General features: G+C 36.6%; 1 pseudogene; it reads left to right on the top strand.

The window, feature by feature from the left end:
- The window catches only part of LOC149247869 (putative alpha,alpha-trehalose-phosphate synthase [UDP-forming] 9), a 68581-nt pseudogene extending 53343 nt beyond the window's left edge, over positions 1-15238 (top strand).
- Positions 15239-16587: the final 1349 nt, after the last annotated feature.

The raw sequence follows: 16587 nt of genomic DNA on the forward strand, positions 1-16587 counted from the left end.
TCATCAATAGGTTCATTTTTTAGGGAGCTTGCCCCATTTGAAACTTTGCCCCGAAGCCTTTATTATGCAAGCTAGGAACAACCCACCTACGAGGTTAAAGGGTTGAGAGCCTACAAACTATGGAAACAAAAGGTCGCTTTTCACTTGCATGCAAAAGGTTCGCATGTCCCTAGGTATAAACAAAATTAGAGTTTCCAGGTTACCATATGAAAGTTCTTGCATTTGCAAGATTGCTCCATCCACATTTGCAGACAAAACACTTCCTTGGCTCTGTCCATCGAAATAGACAAAGGTGAATGGTGGGATGCATCCACTCACATAACTTTGACAAGGGAATCTTATTCCAGTCTAATCCCATTTTCCTAAATGGACAGGTGTGTCAGACTAGTCATATATCCTCCACGGAAATCTACCATATACCTAAAGTTTTCCTACCGAAGCAGACCAGGGTGCATGCTCCCTAGGTTTTAGTCACAATCACCGAATCACTCGCGCTCATCAGGTGGACACACTGGAGATTGATGAGACATTCCTTGCGTAAAAAGACCAGTTAGGGATTGAATTTGACTAATAGCTGTGTTTGAACCAGAGAATGAAAGCTGGTCAACTAGGTGGACCACTCTGCCTTCATGTGGAAAACACATCACCCGAAAGAGCGAGGAAACAGTAGCTCATGCTATAAATGTCATCACGCCCAAGGAGTAGATTGTAATCTAAAGGTCCTTGGACTACCATCACATTTAGATGAATGGTGTTCCTTCTCAAAGTTATAGGCAAATTTGGAAGGATCCCTAATGGTCGACTGGTTCCTTTGTTGAAGCCTGTCGAAATTCAAATCTCAGGCAGAAGCGATGGTGAACCAAGTGCTTTCCAAGCAGTTGAGGAAAGGATACTCATAGAAGCCCTTCATCTATGATAGTACCAACCATGATCATTCTGTAAGCTTGTACTATGATTCAGAATGGTACGTTAGATGGTAGGTGGGGTCTGCCTAGTAGATTCCAATCAAAGGAAATGACTAGATTGCTTGGAGGAGGGACTGAATAAATGGCTAGGTAAATCTCTGACGAACTTCCTTCCTACGGTAAAGGAATGGGTAGAGTTCCCTCATTTTCATCGGATTATGTGTAACAAAAAGAATTTGAATGGTGTCTTCCTCATTCTCTTTGGTGACAGTATCATCTGAAGGTGGACCTTCTGAAGACAAGACTAGGTCGACTGCCATCTCGACCTATTGACTTTGGTCCAGTGCGGACTCAGAGGGTTTATCTTCAATGATAGGTGCTTTGACCGACAACAAAGGTGTGTCAGTCGGATTTTCAACTAGCGATGGACTCGGAAAGCGTTTCTTGTATCCAGGAGGAAGTCGCTGCGATGACGCAGGACGGTTATCCAAGACTCTTTTAGCTTCATCCAAGAAGGGACAACGGTGGAGGGCATGATCGCCTTCACACAGTCTACAAGGAAATTTATTTATTCCTTTCTGTCCATTGACTTCCTTTTCACTAGTTAACAATGTACTTTCAACATGATCATCAGAGGTTGAGGACACTGGATTGTGCAAGTGGGGAGACCAGTCCCTTAAGATCCGTGGGATGCAAGGACAATCTCGATGATAGTGGTCTCCTTTGCAAATGACACATGGAGATTTAGGTTTGGATGGTTCAGTGTGTGGATTTTCACCAGACGATGCATGGTTGCCCCCTTTTGCCATTGGCTTCTTCTTCTTCTTCTCCTTCCCTTTCTTCTTCTTCACAGCTACTTGGTTTTTAACGCTACTGGATTCACCAAGTGAAGAGGAAGAAGGAGAGGGAGGAACAAACAAAGTAGAAAGTGGGGGAGTGACTTCAGGATCATCTGGTTTCTAATTTGATTGCTAAGGAATCACAGTGCTTTGAACGACAGAGGTCGAGAATAGCCATACTGGCAGGACGATTGTAAGTCTTGGAAGGGACAATGTAGCCATATGACATGCGCCAACATCTCCCTAAGAGGAGAAGGGACTAGGATTCCCCCCAAGGGGAAATCCTTGATTGGTAGACTCCATTTTCTCAACCTAAGAACAATGAGGGAACAGTGACATTATTCCGATTAAAATAAATTTTATGACGCTTTGATGCAACTTGGTTTTCCAATTTTTAAGAGTCGAGAAAAAGCTAAAGATGACTCTAGTTGCCTTCGATTTTTAATGAGCCTGAAGTGACCAATGCTTAGATGGACCTTTCCTTTTAAGGAGTCTAAAAAGGAACGAAAGTGACTACTCTATAAATCTAGACAAAGGGATTACCAAACCAATTGTAAAACTATAGAATACTTTTTACGGTACGACAGTCAATCTTCTCGAATGTCGTGTTCAATGAATTACGATCGATAGGGCAGCAAACACAACTTCCTAAGGATAAAGGATGTAGCCTATTGTGGTCTCCCAATATATACTAGATGGTACATGGGAGCACAAGTCTATACTAGCACTTGTCATATCAAAGAGGAGGAATCACCCAACCTACAATGAAAAACAATAGTTACTAGGCTTTACGACACCGAAATACGTCTCTAGCCTAGACTTCTAGATGTTGTGCGTTAGGTTCCAAAGCTTTTTTATGTTCATTGAGAGTTATTTTACAGTTAATCTTTCTTAAGAAGTTTTCCTTTAAGGTTCACCGCGTGATGTATATATACAATTCCTAAATATGCAATCTAAGATGATAAACAGTCATTTACTTTCTTTTTGCAATGAAAATCCTAGCTACTAAGGAAAGAGAAATAGAAATCTTTCAACATAGAGCAGAGAGCACACACTAGATGCACTATTCCTAAATCTATTCCAGCATGCAGTCTAAATGAAAATGCACATGCATGTATTTGTTTTCTGCTTTCTTAATGTGTGAATGACAAAAAGAAAACTAAGTACAAATCTGAATTATTTTCTTTCAAAGCGACAATACTAACAATTTTCTCTTCAAAAAACGAAAGGAAGACTACGACGACACTGTGATTTTGAATTAAAAAATTGCTTTTGACATTTGAAATACTATTAATTAAAATCAAATACAATGGAAAAAGTGTAATCGACTATCAAAAAGAGGAAGACTCTTTTCTCTGACTGAAAATGACACTTGCGACACTTTCAAATCAAAAGACGACAATTTGATTAAGCTACTGATTGCAAAGGAGAATTGTAAATGACGAAAAATACATAAAAACATTCACAAATATTTATCAATGGAGGCTGAATAATGTACAGGAAGAGAGTTTCAACAGTGATATACTGATCACAGACAACAAAACTACTGAATAAAGATGAAGACAATGAAGAGAAAACCAAAATCTGGAGGCAGAAACAGTCTTACCTGATCATCGCACCTATAACACAGGGAAACAGGGATGCATCTCACCTACAACACACAGGAGGTGCAATGCATCCAGGTTGTCAATGAGAGACAGTGCGATGGTCCAAGGATGAGACTGAGCTTGGTTTTTTCTCACAGTTTGCAGCTAAGTTCAGGGGTTTAGGTTGAGCTAATGATAGGCAGTAAACAAAAAGTATAGGGGCTGATCTAATGAGGTTACTTGAGCTACCACCAGGGCACTTAGGATGTTTGCAAGTTAGTTGTTCAGTTCATAAAAAAACCCGGAGATAGACTGAAGTAGCGTTGATCTACTTTGCAGTTGCATAGCAAAAGCAGTTCGAAGGCTAGTTGGCTTAACTTCAGGCTCCGTCTGTAGTTTATAAAGCAAACAAATAGAAACAAGAAAACAAGCTATTCGCTCCCCAGCAGAGTCGCCATTTTGTTATCGGGAAAACTAGTGTCCATTCAGAGCTGCTAGTCCCACTAAGACGGGTAGCTATCTTAGAAACAAACAAACTAAATTTACTTGTGCTTTCCTTTATGAGAGATAGATGAGAGAGAAGCAGAGAGTACCAACCTCAGTCTTTCGCTTGGCTCCTTGCTTGTTTCCTCCCTCCTTTGACAGAAATTCGCCACTCCTTCCTTACTTTTCCCGCTTCAAAGAACACCTGTAGAGTCAAAGAAGCATAATACCATCAAAGCATAGAGATCTATAACCATAAACAATATAGGATCAAATGTATATTAACCATACAAATGCATATATCAATACAAGATTCAGAGATATACAAGAATATGGAGGAAAACTCAAATAGCTTTATTGATAGAAGTAGTAGAAGAGAGGATTACAACCCATTGGTCTGACCTAGTGCCATCCTCCCAGCATGAAAGCCCTCTTCACCTCATGAAAAGCTAGATAACCCAACAATATAATGTTGCACAGAGAAACCAACAACACTTCCTTACAAAATACAAAATTCCAGCCTTTGGATCTCTAGGATGAGGGATCCATATACAGATGTTTGCAGGTGGGTGAGTTAGCTTCCGAGATTTTGATTAGTGTCATCTCCCTGATAGTTCTTGGTTGCACTTGGAGATTTCATGATCTCTTACTTATCCCTGGGCAAATTTAGAGAGGTAAGTGTCAAATGGGTAGTTTTTAGAAGATTCTTTGGGTTTCAACCTAGCCAACTACCTCTGCCATTTGTCTGCTCTCGCTCATCGCACCCTATAGAAGGGATTTTCAGTATGCATCGCACTTTTTACATGTAGTAGGTGAGATGCATTGCACCCTTAGCACTAAGCAGTCTGTATGGTCCAGTTTTGACTAGTTCTGAGTGGTTTTTCAGGGAGAACTTCTGGGAGATGATGTAATTAGCTGACCTTGTTCCTTCAGGGTATGAAACAACAATTTTAGGGGTTTAGAAGCCATTGGTTTATGGACATATGAGATTGGGGTTGCAGTGTCCAAATATGTCTATAACAATATTTTCATCTAGAAGATGTAATGCTTGAATGACCAAGATAATGCATGCTTGGTTGTCATTCTCATTAATAGATATGACACATTTGGAACCTACTTCTATTATTTGGTTATGCAACCCTCCTTAAATTCCCTTTATTTAATATTGAATCTCTCCTACTTGTTTACTAGTAATTTATCTTTGATATTATGAGATCCTCCTTAAACATATGTTAGACTCCCATTGTTAAAGTATTGACTTGCATCTTTCCTCTCCATTCTCCTTTGTAATGTTTCATGCTTTGATTTGTGATACAGTGTAACATTTAGGTATTGTTTGCATGTGTCAACATTAGGGAATTTGAGTATGTGATAGGAATGGGTGTTTGGTGTTGGCCCCTAGTGTCATGACATATAGTAGTGAGTTTTTAGTTGGACTACCTAGAAAATTTGTACTCCCACATCATTGTTATGGTGATTATGACTTATATGGGATTTATGGAAAATTCATGTGTGATTATGGCACGGGTTTTCATGCAAATACCTTGGTTTTTTTTTATTATATTTTCTTTATCTAAATAATAAATTAAAAAAATCAATTATCAACAATTTTTAGTATAAATAATATATAATTAAATGTATATAATCATTTTAAATTTAAAAACACCAATTTTTTAATAATAACAATTAACAAATTTTATCAACTTAAATGAAAAAATGGAACTATCATTTAATATAACAATTAAGTATCTAAAATGGGTTGTGATCCCGTAACCTTAAATTTTCCTCCTTGTGATCCCCATGAAAGTGTGCCTATGAATTTTAATAATACACCTAACTCCCCTTCATGCAATTATGACATAATAGGAACAACCTATATTAAATCAATAAATTATGTCACTTTAGAAGCAATAAGATATCATCACACTCCTGTATTAAATCATTGCACTTCATAACAATTTAGATTTACTCTTAAAACACTCTTAGGGAGATTGCTTAGAAACCTTCATTTCAATTACAATCCTTTTTCAAAGAAAAATGTATGGGTATTTAAAGTGAAATGAAATACATTCTTTAAATCTTGTTTTGGAATAAAAAAAGTTATCTTTATATAGACGAGTATTGTTTATCATCAATTTTTAATTATATCTTAAAACATTGTTTTCCATGATTTGTAAGAACTTTTAAAATTATTTAGCTTTAACAATATTTAGGTACAAACCATAATATGAAAATAGAGACTTAAAAATTTTGAATTTTGTTTTGGAATCAAGCCATAACTCTTCCTCCATCATTTGATATTTACGTCATAAGGCGTTCCCCTCTGAAATAAACTCCCCTCTCATATTACGTGTACATTCGTGGGCCGTTGATTTAGGTGTTAGATGATTAAAATAGTTTCAACCATCCAATTAGTTCGACCAATATTAAGTTAGTTAGAAATTTAATTACAAATTATATACCATAAACCTCGACCTTTCTCAGAACTACTTGGATCACAATTACTTCGCACTACTTCCAGGTGCTTCTTCCTTCATAGCCCATTTCCCTCCTTTGAGATTTACCGCACCCTTCCAGTGCATGAAGATATTCTGAGGGGTATGCTCAATGCTCATCTGATTGGGTTCCATATAGTAGATTATGCGAGGCACATTCTTTCTTGCTACAGTAGGATTTTGGGATTGGAGTATGAGTCCAAGAGAGGGTATATACGCCTGGAGTATTATGGGCGCACTGTGGGGATCAAGATTATGCATGCAGGCATACATATGAGTCAGCTTGAGGGTGTATTGAAGCTTGCTGATGCCGAGTGACAAATTAGTGAGTTGAAGGCAAAGTATGAAGGTAAGATTGTGCTTTTTGTGGTTGATTACATGGACATTTTCAAGGGCATAGGGTTGAAACTTTTGGCAACGGAACATCTTTTGTATCAACACCCAGAATTGGTTGGTAAATTGGTCATGGTACAAATTTTCAACCCTACACGCAAGTGAGGTAGGGATGTTTTGGAGGTCCAAGAGGAGATATCTGTCACCTCAGCAAGGATAAATGAGACATTCAGAACTAAAAGATATCAACCTATTGAATTGGTGTAAAGACATGTTTCGTTGTATGAAAGGGCTACATATTACACAATTCTAGAATGTTCGGGATGGTATGAATTTACAAATATAATGTTTGCAGACAAGGTATTATAGAACTAGATGCCAGATTTGGAATCAGAACTCATAACCCTAAAGAAAGTATGCTGGTAGTGTTCGAGTTTATTGGATTCTTTCCTTTTCTAAGTAGAGCTATTCATGTAAATCCTTGGAATATTGAAGCTTTACCTGAAGCTTTAGTTGATGCTATGAATATTGCCATTACAATGCGAGATGTTGAGAAGCAAATGAGACGTGAGAAGTATTTTAGGTATGTCAGCACTCATGATGTAGCATTTTGGGCCTAGAGTTTCATATGAGACTTGTAAAAACCTGCAGAGAGCACTCTCAAAGCTAATGCTATAAGCTAGGAGTTGGATTGGGATTCAAAGTGGTGCGTCTTGATTCATACAAAGCTCTTATCGATCCATACACAAGTACAAGCTTACATAGAACTTTGTCTTTGTATCATTGTGCATATCAAGTTTGTCTTTGTTACAAATTTAAATGAGTAATATTAATATGCCTCTGCTTCTTTTCCATCTACGTGTTCTTGGCTTCCTAGAAATATCAAGCAGAAGGTTGAAGGTGTATACCAAGAAATCGTAGCCCATCAATAAATTTGGGAAGATATTTTGTAGTTAAGGAAGAAAATTTGAATAGTCGAAGGAGTACACATCAACATTGAAACAAGAGAATGCTGCTGAATTTAAACCTAGAGTGACCTCAACCCTTCATCAGACCTCAAATTTTAAGGCAACAGACATCAAACCATTCTCATAAATTATGAGGCTGGTAGTTTATTTGTGAGAGATAGAGGCAACAGAAAAACCAGTTAGCATTATCTTTAATGTTATGCTAGGAATACAATTCTATATCCCATTCCTACACCTACAAATATTATGATCCATATTAGAGCCATTAGAAAATTGGCTACCTAGGATGAATCCTATGCCCTACCAAAGTTATCAGTTGTAGCAGTAAATTCATATGCTACCCAACTAGATTTGGGGAAAGATAACTTCAATTCTAATTTCCAATGATCTTGGTTGTCGCGATAAATAGCTCCCTGTCCCAATGTAGGTATGACATTGTCATCTTTGGAAGGCTTCAGATTAGTAAGCTTTCATCTCTTATAAAAAATATCTCAATTTAAGTAACCAAACCTATTGAATTGGTGCAGAGACATGTTCTGTTGTATGAATGGGTTGCATGTTACACAATTGCAGAATGTTTCTGATGGTATGAATTTATGAATACATTGTTTACAGACAAGGTATTAAAGAACTAGATGTCAGATTTGGAATCACATCTCATAACCCTAAAGAAAGTATGCTGGTAGTGTTCGAGTTTATTGGATGCTCTCCTTTTCTAAGTGGAGCTATTCATGTAAATCCCTAGAATATTGAAGCTTTACGTGAAGCTTTCGCTGATGCTATGAATACTGCCATTAGAATGCGGGATGGTGAGAAGAAAATGAGACATGGAAAGCATTTTAGGTATGTCAACACTCATGATGTAGCCTTTTGGTCCCAGAGTTTTGTAGGAGACTTAAAAAGAACCTACAGAGAGAACTCTCAAAGCCAATGCTATAGGTTAGGATTTGGATTGGTATTCAGAGTGGTGCGTCTTGATTCATACAAAGTTGTTATCGATCCATACACAGGTACAAACTTACATAGAACTTTGTCTTTGTATCATTGTATGTATCAAGTTCTTTTTTGTTACAAATTTAAATGATTAATATTAATATGCCTCTGCTTCTTTTCCATCTACATATTCTTGGCTTCCCGAAAATATCAAGCAGAAGGCCAAAGGTGTAGACCAAGAAAGTGTAGCCCATCAATGCATTTGGGAGGATATTTTGTACTTAAGGAAGCAAATTTGAATAGTCCAATAAGTACACATCAACATTGAACCAACAGAATGCTGCTGAATTTAAACCTAAAGTGACCTCAACCCTTCATCATACCTCAAATTTTAAGGTAGCAAACATCAAACCATTCTCATAACTTATGAGGCTGATAGTTGATTTGTGAGAGATAGAGGTAGTGGAAAATCCAGTTAGCATTATCTTTAATGTTATGCCAGGAATACAATACTATATCCCATTCCTATAGCTACAAATTATATGATCCATATTAGAGCCATTAGAAAATTGGCTACCTAGGATGAATCCTATGCCCTCCCAAAGTTATCAGTTGTAGCAGTAAATTCATATGCTACCCAACTAGATTTGGGGAAGGTAACTTCAATTCTAATTTCCAATGATGTTGGTTGTCTTGAGAAATAGCTCCCTTTCCAAATGTTGGTATGGAATTTTCTTCTTTGAAAAGCTTTAGATTAGTAAGCTTTCATCTCTTATAAATAATATATATATATATATATATATATATATATATATATATATATATATATATATATATATATATATATATATATATATATATATATATATATACATACATACATACATACATACATACATACATACATTACATTCTTAAATTATGTAATCAAAGCTCTTATCGATCCATTTAATTGCATTACATGCATGTTACATTCCTTTCTGATGATTGGTTTAGTTTATTATTTGACATGTCCTCCATGTTATATTTTTCCTTTCCCATTGAAATATTTAACAATTCCCCATGCCATTATGTGAAAATGAACATCTATATTCTGCTTTAGTTCCTGCTGATATAAGGTCATCGCGAGTTTCTTCTATCTTTATTTTTGCAAATAATGTGGAGGAAAAATGTTGACCTTATGGTAGATGTTGGACTTAGACATCACTTCTAGTGGCATCTGCAATGCCATAAAGTTCTTGACAATTTTAACGTATTCTCACACTAATAGGAAATGTGAAAAGAGCAACTGTTCTCATAGCTTCTGAGGCTAACAACCCTCTATTAAAGGCTTAAGTTGTTTAATCTAGAAACAAAGTTCATTTTTGATATGGAGGTTGTAAAAAAATGTTAATTTTAGGTATGTTCTATGCTAGAGAAATTTATTTAAATTTTCACAGTTAGCAATCACATCAGCATTAAGATAAACTGCAAATAGAACATAAATATAAATCGCAAAATACAAGCCAAGACAAGAGGACACAAGATGTGGCGCTGGTCAGGTACAAACCCCACAATGTGGGGAAACCCTTGATCAATTCTTCTTTTATGTTCTTCAAAGTTTAGCAAAGAAAGCGAGAGAGAGAGATAGTACATTTACAACAGAAGTCAACACTTTGAGTTATCTAGATCTAGCATAGATCATTTCGTGTAGCAATGAGATTAGTTGAAGACATTCTACTTTAACTGATTCTCCAAGGTGACTCCTTCACCTATCATCGTGTTGCATATGGTTCTCTTGTTGTACCACTGCATACTGCACCATGCTACACTAATCATGATTATCATCATGCTGCCCATGTCCATGATCCCATTCAACTTCATGCTGCCCATGTCCATGATCTTATCCATCATCATGCTACCCTTACTAATGTGCATCATCATCATGTTGTTGTCCTAATAGATGGCATTCTATCACTGTTGTTCATTGTGATAGGGCTGTTGACCACCTAGGAGAGTCCCTCCTAATCCACGCTGCCACCCACACTCAATGCATACTGAAATACTCCCATGGAACAACCTTAGCTGCTTGCTATGGCTTGCAGCCTAGCAAAGTAGCTAGTTGTAGCTTATTGAATCTTCCAACAAGTCTAAACAAATCATGAATTCATGGCTATTCATGACCTTGAAACTATGTTGTCATCTATAGTGATTCTGGCTGCATTTAGGGCTCCTTAACAACGTCTTGAAGCCTCTCCCTGATGACTATAATGATAGAGCCTTCTTCTAGCTATGAGACAAAACCTTACAAGCTGTGGAGAGGTCACTTCTGGACAATGTTTAAGCTTACTTGACAGTGGCTAGATGTCCTAGCTCTTGTGCGGATACATGTTGCACTTAACAGTGTATACCTTGACCCAATACCTCTGTGGCTTCATACCTTGGCTGTGGCTAACTGCGATTTTACGTTGTTGCGTGACCATTGGTTTCATAACATGGGCTTCATACCTTGGATATGGCTAACTGCAATTTTGCGTTGCTATGTGAGCATTGATTTTATAACGCGGATACACCATGCTTCTATGCCTGCAGCTCTACGTGCTTGTTATCACTGCAACTGCATATTGACTACGACTTTACTTCACCTTTAATGCAGCTACCCTCTATGGCTTTATCACCATGACTGTGCATTGATTGCGGCTTCATGTATTGACACGATATGAACAACGTAACCATGAACAACATATGAGTGTGACTCCATGAATAGCATTTGACTGTGGTATAACCAATGTGTATATATATATGAACTGCGTGTAAGAGTATATTTCATATAGACCCTTTATTAACAGCGAGTTAATTATTCCCTGCGTATAAATGTCATGATCAACATAACTGTGTGTTTCCATGATAGTGCATAGGGTCCAGCGTACAAGGTTTTTGTTTGCATCCTCATGAGCCTGCGGCTTACTGCGGCTAGGGCTCCATGAACAGCGTTTGACTGTGGTATACCTACTCCTTAATTCGTAGATGAATACATCTCCATAGCCTATGGATTCATGACTGTGTTCTCCATTAGGGTATCATTATACTAGGCCAGCGTAATCCATAGTGTATCTCCTTCTCCAAAAACCCAAGACGTGGAGAGGAGATCACTTGAAGAGAGTTACCAAAAGACTTCAAATCCTCTTCTATTTATACTAAAATGTAGATGATGAATAGACACGTCGGTTGGGCTTCTGAGCCTACATAAGATGTTGGTCAGCTTGACAATAAATCCATAATCAAAATAAATTCATATCTCCATAAATACTTATCGGAATCGAATGATCTTTAGATCAATCCTACACCTCTCAACGAGATGGATTCAATAAAAATATCAGCTACCATAAATAAGCTGACCCACATGGAGTTTGGCCCTAGTTGCCAATTTTAACAACCATCTTTCTTAAAAATCAAATTTGCTGAGATAGTTGATTTGTGAAAGACAGAGGCAGTGGAAAATCCAATTAGCATTATCTTTAATGTTGTGCCAGGAATACAATTTTGTAGGCATGGCATTTTATTCTGTGACATGTTCATGTTTCTATTCCTTTCATCTTTATCTTCTTTGTTGGATTCAATTGTGATGTCCCAACCTCAACTCTATTCAAGGTCTTTACTATCTTCGTAAGCCTTCATATAAATATACCCACATTGACTGATACCTAGAGCACTCATTGATTTTTTTTTCAAGATTTTGTCTGGATTATTCAAAGTATCAGAACTAACTTCACAAGCTGGAGGAACCAAAATACCTCTCTGATGATTGGTTTAGTTTATTATTTGACATTTCCTCCATTCTATATTTGTACTTTCCCATTGAAATATTTAAAAAATCCCTAGGGCCATTATGTGAAAATGAACATATATATTTTTCTTTAGTTCCTCCTGATATAGGATCATCGTGAGCTTCTTCTATCTTTATTTTTGTAGCTAATGTGGAGGAAAACTATTGACCTTCTAGAAGATGTTGGACATAGACATTACTTCTAGTGGAATCTGTAATTCCAGAAAGTTCATGACCATTTTCACATGTTCTCACACTAATAGGCAGTTTGGAAAGAGCATCTGTTTTAGTTGCTTGACCTTCATCATTATCCTCATCAGAATCTATCGAATCACCATAAGTAACTAGTAGAAGATCTAGTGCCAACATTTGAAACATTTCTGAAGCACTGAAGATAGATAATCAATTTGGCATGCTTGGAACATTAAAAGTTGATGACTTTGGGGCTTCTTTCCAAATCTTTGGATCAGAATGTCGACAACCATTTTCTAAGAATTGTTTGGCCCTAGGAATTTTTCTATTTAGTCCATAATTTATGTTCTAATTTGCTAAATATACAATGAAATATAAAACAAATAATTAAGCCAAATACCCTTCAATCAATGTTGTAAAAAGGTATGAGTTGTGTGAGTCATCTTCCATGCTCCCATGTTTATGTTATTGAAGAAACATAGAATGACTAAGTGCGAACATAGTAAGCTATAGAACAAACTAACAATACCATAAGTAAAATCCAAGAAGTAATAGCTACAACATATTCTACAAAAAACATCCAACGTACAACAAATAAAATAGATATGAATGTGTGAAGGAATAAGGTTGTGGAGTCTTACTTGAATGACATAGAAGCAATAGATATGCACCTCCCATTGCCTGCAATTGCTCCTCTACCCCAACAACATGCTTAAGGAAGAATGTTTGTGGTCTTAAGAAGCCTTTGTAAGGTTTCCATAACCATGCATCATTTTCACTTTCCATTGGTGCTTCACCAATACTATCCTTCAATGAACCTGTTTTTGCAAAAATGCTCATGGTATTTCCTGCAAGATGACAAGTTTGTGGTTTGTTTTTTCTGACTAACAGGTAAGTACTACCTATACCCCTTACATTTGACTATTTTAATCCATCATCCAATTGAATGAGAATCCCAGATTGGTGATCAGAGCTCTTATTGATCCATACACAGGTACAAACTTACATAGAACTTTGTCTTTGTATCATTGTGCGTATCAAGTTCTTTTTGGTTACAAATTTAAATGAGTGATATTAATATGTCTCAGCTTCTTCTCCATCTACGTCTACTTGGATTCCTAGAAATATCAAGTAGGAGACCAAAGGTGTAGACCAAGAAAAACTAGCCCAACAATACATTGGGGAAGAGATTTGACTGTTTTAATCGATCATCCAATCGAATGAAAATCCTAGAGTGGTGACTAGAGCTCTTATCTATCCATACACAGGTACAAACTTACATAGAACTTTGTCTTTGTATCATTGTGCGTATCAAGTCATTTTTGGTTACAAATTTAAATAAGTGATATTAATATGCCTTTGCTTCTTCTCCATCTAAGTCTACTTAGATTACCAGAAATATAAAGTAGGAGGCCAAAGTTGTAGACCAAGAAAGCCTAGCCCATCAATACATTAGGGAAGAGACTTTGTACTTAAGGCAAAAAATTTGAATACTCCAAGGAGTACATATCAACATTGAACCTAGAGAATGTTGTTGAATTTAAACCTAGAGTGACCTCAACTCTCCATCAGAGCTTGACTTTTAAGGCAGCAAACATCAAACCGTTCTCATAGCTTCTAAGGCTAGAAACCCCCTATTAAAGGCTTAAGTTGTTTAATCTGGAAACAGAGTTCATTTTTGATATGGAGGTTGTCAAAAAACCATCCTTTTTTATTATAATTTTTGAAAACTTTCAACTGATCATATTGTCGAGGATTACAAAAAGAGTAATAGACAAGCCATTCTTTTGGATTATGATGGTACCATGATGCCTTAAACTTCAATTAAAGTGACTCCAAACTCAGATTTCCTATAGTTGTAAACACCCTTTGCAATGATCCAAAGAATCTAGTCTTTATTGTAAGCGGACGAGGGCAACAAACTTTAAATGATTGGTTTTCACCCTGTAAAAACCTTGGGATTGCTACGGAGCATGGGTTTTTTTCCAGGTATTTGAACTCTTAACTTTATATGCTTACATTAGAAAATAATGCAAGCCTTTGCCCACCTTTCGAAGGTTCAAATTACATCTTAACCTTTTTCATTTACATTGCCAGAGCAGGTGGCAGGAGGATGAAGAATGGAAAACTTTTGTGCCAATGATGGATTTTGGTTGGAAAGCAGTTGTCGGCCCCATTATGAACTTTTACATGAAAAGCGAAAATTGTTTATTTATTGAGTTCAAAGAGAGTAGTATTATATGGCACTTCCAGGATGTATATCCAGATTTTGGTTCTTGGAAACAAAGGAGTTGCAACATCATCTTGAGAGTGTGCTGACAAATGAGCCAGTTGTGGTCAAGAATGGCCAACAAATTGTGGAAGTCAAACCTCAATTATTGTAAACCAATCAAGTAGTCTTAAGGCTATTTTTTTAAAGGATATGAATTTTCTTTATGTCATTTTGATCTTGCATGAAGATCTTCAAGATAGGTAGTTTATTAAAATTGTTTGGATTATAAATGTACAGGGGAGTGAGAAAGGGTGTTATAGTTGAACACATTTTAACAACGATGGCTAGCCAAGGGAATCCTCTAGATTTTGTCTTGTGTATAGGAGATGATTGTTCATATGAATACATGTTTGAGATATTTGACAGTGAAATGGCAACCTTACCTAAAACTGCAAAGAGGGAGGTCTTTGCATGCATTGTTGGTTAGAAGCCAGTAAGGCTAATCCTGGATGATACTATTGAAGTAGTTAACATGTTACATGGACTTGCATCAGCAAGCGAAACATTGTCTGGGATCTCACCAAGGGCTATTACTTCTATTTCAGAAGGCTGATTCCAATTTAGTTCATGTATTATTTTCTGCAGTTCGATGAATAAAACACATATAAATATCCAAATAATTTTATTTTTTTTGATGTCATGTCATTGATCATGATCTTGTATATGTTAACGTGCATTCATGTAATCGTGATGCAATTTTGAGCAGGGTTTGAGATTAACTTAACTAGGAGTAGGACTTGTCATGCACGTTTTGGAGTGTAGGTTTTGGATGGGATTGTTACAGAGCATGGTCTTTTTTCAGGTATTTAAACTCTTAACTTTATATGCTTACATTAGAAAATCATGCAAGCCTTCACCCACCTTTCAAAGTTTCAAATTACATCTTAACCTTTTTCATTTACATTGCCGGAGCAGGTGGCAGAAGGATGAAGAATGGAAATCTTGTGTGCCGACAATGGATTTTTGTGGGAAAGCAGTTGTGGACCCCATTATGAAGTTTTACACAGAAATCACAAATGCTTTATTTATTGTGTTCAAAGAGAGTAGTATTCTATAGCACTTCCATGATGCAGACCCAGATTTTGGTTCTTGGAAACAAAGGAGTTGCAGGATCATCTTGAGAGTGTGCTGTCAAATGATCTAGTCATTGTCAAGAATGGTCAGCCAATTGTGGAAGTCAAACCTCAGGTATTGTACACCAATCAAGTAGTATTAAGGCTATTTTTTTCAAGGATATGAATTTTCTTTATGTAAAGATAGGCAGTTTATTAAAATTGTTTGGATTCAAAATGTGCAAGGGAGTGAGAAAGGGTGTTATAGTTTAACATCTTTTAACAACGATGGCTAGCTAGGGGAATCCTCCAGATTTTTTCTTGTCTATAGGAGATGATCGTTCAAATGAAAACATGTCTGAGATCTTTGACAGTGCAATGGTAGCCTTACCTAAAACTGCAAAGAGAGAGGTATTTTCATGCATTGTTGGTCAAAATCTAGTAAGGCTAATCCTAGATGATATTGTTGAAGTAGTTAACATGTTACATGGAATTGGATCAACAGGCGAAACATTTTCTGGGATCTCACCAAGGGCTATTACTTCTGTTTCAGAAGGTTGATTCCAATTTAGTTCATGTATTCTTTTCTGTAGTTTGATGAATAAAACACATATAAATATCCAAATAAAATTTTACATTTTGATGTTGTGTTCTTTGTTTGATGTCAAGTCATTGATCATAATGTTGTATATGTTAACGTGCCTTTGTGTAATCGTGAGGCAAT

The sequence above is a fragment of the Pinus tabuliformis genome, chromosome 7 (assembly GCF_031772625.1).
Source record: "Pinus tabuliformis cultivar Carrire ecotype Pingquan chromosome 7, CPIR1, whole genome shotgun sequence".
NCBI classification, from domain to species: Eukaryota; Viridiplantae; Streptophyta; class Pinopsida; order Pinales; family Pinaceae; genus Pinus; species Pinus tabuliformis.